This window comes from Oncorhynchus nerka, linkage group LG12 (genome assembly GCF_034236695.1).
Source record: "Oncorhynchus nerka isolate Pitt River linkage group LG12, Oner_Uvic_2.0, whole genome shotgun sequence".
Classification (NCBI taxonomy): domain Eukaryota; kingdom Metazoa; phylum Chordata; class Actinopteri; order Salmoniformes; family Salmonidae; genus Oncorhynchus; species Oncorhynchus nerka.
The window spans coordinates 82,944,325-82,950,324 of NC_088407.1; the positions used below are offsets into that span (position 1 = coordinate 82,944,325).

The 6,000-nt window shown below is 28.1% G+C and overlaps 1 protein-coding gene across 1 annotated transcript in view; it reads right to left on the bottom strand.

The window, feature by feature from the left end:
• The window catches only part of LOC115118574 (neurexin-3a-like), an 824,201-nt gene that overhangs the window by 578,885 nt on the left and 239,316 nt on the right, over positions 1-6,000 (bottom strand). The gene's annotated exons all lie outside the window — the stretch shown is intronic.

Below are 6,000 nucleotides of genomic sequence, written 5' to 3' on the forward strand. Positions count from 1 at the left end.
AAAATGCTATGTCAGGACTATATAAAATGCTATGTCAGGACTATGAAAATGCTATGTTAGGACTATATAAAATGCTATGTTAGGACTATATAAAATGCTATGTTAGGACTATATAAAATGCTATGTTAGGACTATATAAAATGCTATGTCAGGACTATGAAAATGCTATGTTGTTAGGACTATATAAAATGCTATGTTAGGACTATATAAAATGCTATGTTAGGACTATATAAAATGCTATGTCAGGACTATAAAATGCTATGTTAGGACTATAGAAAATGCTATGTTAGGACTATATAAAATGCTATGTCAGGACTATGAAAATGCTATGTTAGGACTATATAAATGCTATGTCAGGACTATAAAATGCTATGTTAGGACTATAAAATGCTATGTTAGGACTATATAAAATGCTATGTTAGGACTATATAAAATGCTATGTTAGGACTATATAAAAATAGGACTATATAAAATGCTATGTTAGGACTATATAAAATGCTATGTCAGGACTATATAAAATGCTATGTTAGGACTATATAAAATGCTATGTTAGGACTATATAAAATGCTATGTTAGGACTATATAAAATGCTATGTTAGGACTATAAAATGCTATGTTAGGACTATATAAAATGCTATGTTAGGACTATGAAAATGCTATGTTAGGACTATATAAAATGCTATGTTAGGACTATATAAAATGCTATGTCAGGACTATATAAAATGCTATGTTAGGACTATATAAAATGCTATGTTAGGACTATATAAAATGCTATGTCAGGACTATGAAAATGCTATGTTAGGACTATATAAAATGCTATGTTAGGACTATATAAAATGCTATGTTAGGACTATGAAAATGCTATGTTAGGACTATATAAAATGCTATGTCAGGACTATATAAAATGCTATGTTAGGACTATATAAAATGCTATGTTAGGACTATATAAAATGCTATGTCAGGACTATGAAAATGCTATGTTAGGACTATATAAAATGCTATGTTAGGACTATATAAAATGCTATGTTAGGACTATATAAAATGCTATGTTAGGACTATATAAAATGCTATGTTAGGACTATATAAAATGCTATGTTAGGACTATATAAAATGCTATGTTAGGACTATATAAAATGCTATGTTAGGACTATATAAAATGCTATGTTAGGACTATATAAAATGCTATGTTAGGACTATATAAAATGCTATGTCAGGACTATGAAAATGCTATGTTAGGACTATATAAAATGCTATGTTAGGACTATGAAAATGCTATGTTAGGACTATGAAAATGCTATGTTAGGACTATATAAAATGCTATGTTAGGACTATATAAAATGCTATGTCAGGACTATGAAAATGCTATGTTAGGACTATATAAAATGCTATGTCAGTACTATATGAAATGCTATGTCAGGACTATATAAAATGCTATGTTAGGACTAAAATGCTATGTTAGGACTATATAAAATGCTATGTTAGGACTATATAAAATGCTATGTTAGGACTATATAAAATGCTATGTTAGGACTATATAAAATGCTATGTCAGGACTATATAAAATGCTATGTTAGGACTATATAAAATGCTATGTTAGGACTATATAAAATGCTATGTTAGGACTATATAAAATGCTATGTTAGGACTATATAAAATGCTATGTTAGGACTATATAAAATGCTATGTTAGGACTATATAAAATGCTATGTTAGGACTATATAAAATGCTATGTTAGGACTATATAAAATGCTATGTTAGGACTATATAAAAATGCTATGTTAGGACTATATAAAATGCTATGTTAGGACTATATAAAATGCTATGTTAGGACTATATAAAATGCTATGTTAGGACTATATAAAATGCTATGTCAGGACTATGAAAATGCTATGTTAGGACTATATAAAATGCTATGTTAGGACTATATAAAATGCTATGTTAGGACTATATAAAATGCTATGTTAGGACTATATAAAATGCTATGTCAGGACTATGAAAATGCTATGTTAGGACTATATAAAATGCTATGTTAGGACTATATAAAATGCTATGTCAGGACTATGAAAATGCTATGTTAGGACTATATAAAATGCTATGTCAGGACTATGAAAATGCTATGTTAGGACTATATAAAATGCTATGTTAGGACTATATAAAATGCTATGTCAGGACTATATAAAATGCTATGTTAGGACTATATAAAATGCTATGTTAGGACTATATAAAATGCTATGTCAGGACTATATAAAATGCTATGTTAGGACTATATAAAATGCTATGTCAGGACTATATGAAAATGCTATGTTAGGACTATATAAAATGCTATGTTAGGACTATATAAAATGCTATGTCAGGACTATATAAAATGCTATGTTAGGACTATATAAAATGCTATGTTAGGACTATATAAAATGCTATGTTAGGACTATGAAAATGCTATGTTAGGACTATATAAAATGCTATGTTAGGACTATATAAAATGCTATGTTAGGACTATATAAAATGCTATGTCAGGACTATATAAAATGCTATGTTAGGACTATATAAAATGCTATGTTAGGACTATATAAAATGCTATGTCAGTACTATATAAAATGCTATGTTAGGACTATGAAAAATGCTATGTTAGGACTATATAAAATGCTATGTTAGGACTATATAAAATGCTATGTTAGGACTATATAAAAATGCTATGTTAGGACTATATAAAATGCTATGTTAGGACTATATAAAATGCTATGTCAGGACTATGAAAATGCTATGTTAGGACTATATAAAATGCTATGTCAGGACTATATAAAATGCTATGTCAGGACTATGAAAATGCTATGTTAGGACTATATAAAATGCTATGTTAGGACTATATAAAATGCTATGTTAGGACTATATAAAATGCTATGTTAGGACTATATAAAATGCTATGTTAGGACTATATAAAAATGCTATGTTAGGACTATATAAAATGCTATGTTAGGACTATATAAAATGCTATGTCAGGACTATATAAAATGCTATGTTAGGACTATATAAAATGCTATGTTAGGACTATATAAAATGCTATGTTAGGACTATATAAAATGCTATGTTAGGACTATATAAAATGCTATGTTAGGACTATATAAAAATGCTATGTCAGGACTATATAAAATGCTATGTTAGGACTATATAAAATGCTATGTCAGGACTATGAAAATGCTCTGTTAGGACTATATAAAATGCTATGTCAGGACTATGAAAATGCTATGTTAGGACTATATAAAATGCTATGTTAGGACTATATAAAATGCTATGTTAGGACTATATAAAATGCTATGTTAGGACTATATAAAATGCTATGGTAGGACTATATAAAATGCTATGTTAGGACTATATAAAATGCTATGTTAGGACTATATAAAATGCTATGTTTGGACTATATAAAATGCTATATTAGGTCTATATAAAATGCTATGTTAGGACTATATAAAATGCATTGTCAGGACTATGAAAATGCTGTGTTAGGACTATATAAAATGCTATGTCAGGACTATGAAAATGCTATGTTATAGGACTATATAAAATGCTATGTTAGGACTATATAAAATGCTATGTCAGGACTATGAAAATGCTATGTTAGGCTATATAAAATGCTATGTTAGGACTATATAAAATGCTATGTCAGGACTATGAAAATGCTATGTTAGGACTATATAAAATGCTATGTCAGGACTATGAAAATGCTATGTTAGGACTATATAAAATGCTATGTTAGGACTATATAAAATGCTATGTTAGGACTATATAAAATGCTATGTTAGGACTATATAAAATGCTATGTCAGGACTATATAAAATGCTATGTTAGGACTATATAAAATGCTATGTTAGGACTATATAAAATGCTATGTCAGGACTATGAAAATGCTCTGTTAGGACTATATAAAATGCTATGTCAGGACTATGAAAATGCTATGTTAGGACTATATAAAATGCTATGTTAGGACTATATAAAATGCTATGTTAGGACTATATAAAATGCTATGTTAGGACTATATAAAATGCTATGTTAGGACTATATAAAATGCTATGTTAGGACTATATAAAATGCTATGTTGACTATATAAAATGCTATGTTAGGACTATAGAAAATGCTATGTTAGGACTATATAAAATGCTATGTTAGGTCTATATAAAATGCTATGTTAGGACTATATAAAATGCAATGTCAGGACTATGAAAATGCTCTGTTAGGACTATATAAAATGCTATGTCAGGACTATGAAAATGCTGTTATAGGACTATATAAAATGCTATGTTAGGACTATATAAAATGCTATGTCAGGACTATGAAAATGCTATGTTAGGACTATATAAAATGCTATGTTAGGACTATATAAAATGCTATGTCAGGACTATGAAAATGCTATGTTAGGACTATATAAAATGCTATGTTAGGACTATATAAAATGCTATGTTAGGACTATATAAAATGCTATGTTAGGACTATATAAAATGCTATGTTAGGACTATATAAAATGCTATGTTAGGACTATATAAAATGCTATGTCAGGACTATGAAAATGCTATGTTAGGACTATATAAAATGCTATGTTAGGACTAAATAAAATGCTATGTTAGGACTATATAAAATGCTATGTCAGTACTATATAAAATGCTATGTTAGGACTATATAAAATGCTATGTCAGGACTATGAAAATGCTATGTTAGGACTATATAAAATGCTATGTTAGGACTATATAAAATGCTATGTCAGGACTATGAAAATGCTATGTTAGGACTATATAAAATGCTATGTTAGGACTATATAAAATGCTATGTTAGGACTATATAAAATGCTATGTTAGGACTATATAAAATGCTATGTTAGGACTATATAAAATGCTATGTTAGGACTATATAAAATGCTATGTTAGGACTATATAAATGCTATGTCAGGTCTATATAAAATGCTATGTCAGGACTATGAAAATGCTATGTTAGGACTATATAAAATGCTATGTTAGGACTATATAAAATGCTATGTTAGGACTATATAAAATGCTATGTTAGGACTATATAAAATGCTATGTCAGGACTATGAAAATGCTATGTTAGGACTATATAAAATGCTATGTTAGGACTATATAAAATGCTATGTCAGGACTATGAAAATGCTATGTTAGGACTATATAAAATGCTATGTTAGGACTATATAAAATGCTATGTTAGGACTATATAAAATGCTATGTTAGGACTATATAAAATGCTATGTTAGGACTATATAAAATGCTATGTTAGGACTATATAAAATGCTATGTTAGGACTATATAAAATGCTATGTCAGGACTATAAAATGCTATGTTAGGACTATATAAAATGCTATGTTAGGACTATATAAAATGCTATGTTAGGACTATATAAAATGCTATGTTAGGACTATATAAAATGCTATGTTAGGACTATATAAAATGCTATGTTAGGACTATATAAAATGCTATGTTAGGACTATATAAAATGCTATGTCAGGACTATATGAAAATGCTATGTTAGGACTATATAAAATGCTATGTCAGGACTATATAAAATGCTATGTCAGGACTATAAAATGCTATGTTAGGACTATATAAAATGCTATGTTAGGACTATATAAAATGCTCTGTTAGGACTATATAAAATGCTATGTTAGGACTATATAAAATGCTATGTCAGTACTATATGAAATGCTATGTCAGGACTATATAAAATGCTATGTTAGGACTATATAAAATGCTATGTTAGGACTATATAAAATGCTATGTTAGGACTATATAAAATGCTATGTTAGGACTATATAAAATGCTATGTTAGGACTATATAAAATGCTATGTTAGGACTATATAAAATGCTATGTCAGGACTATGAAAATGCTATGTTAGGACTATATAAAATGCTATGTCAGGACTATGAAAATGCTATGTTAGGACTATATAAAATGCTATGTTAGGACTATGAAAATGCTATGTTAGGACTATATAAATGCTA